At 53.5% G+C, this 355-nt stretch overlaps 1 protein-coding gene across 1 annotated transcript in view; it reads right to left on the minus strand.

Moving 5' to 3' along the window:
- The window catches only part of LOC113216005 (G-protein coupled receptor dmsr-1-like), a 106157-nt gene that overhangs the window by 62416 nt on the left and 43386 nt on the right, over window positions 1–355 (minus strand). The gene's annotated exons all lie outside the window — the stretch shown is intronic.

Consider the following 355-nt stretch of genomic DNA (forward strand, 5'->3'; position numbering starts at 1 on the left):
CGCACGCGAGCAGAAAGGCCCCCTTGGGGGGGCCTAAAAAGAAGCACTCGCACGCGAGCAGAAAGGCCCCCTTGGGGGGGCCTAAAAAAATTATCCGAAGGAAGGTAGGATTTATTTTCGGGAGAACACGCAGAAAGCCAGTGAATTGCCATCCTATCCTATCGAACAATTATTACGATCGACCTCCACGAAAATCTACTCTACTTTTGTTTTTGAAGGGTCTCACAAAACCTCTGAAATTCTGGTCAGATTGGCTTTGCCGTGGCTGCCGTAGTCGTCACGTACGGGGCAAGAGAATCCCCCCTGGTCCTAATTACCTGCGCTCACGGCCGGGTGGGTGGAGCGATGGGGGGGG

Source organism: Frankliniella occidentalis, unplaced genomic scaffold (assembly GCF_000697945.3).
Source record: "Frankliniella occidentalis isolate FOCC.00 unplaced genomic scaffold, Focc_3.1 Scaffold158, whole genome shotgun sequence".
Classification (NCBI taxonomy): domain Eukaryota; kingdom Metazoa; phylum Arthropoda; class Insecta; order Thysanoptera; family Thripidae; genus Frankliniella; species Frankliniella occidentalis.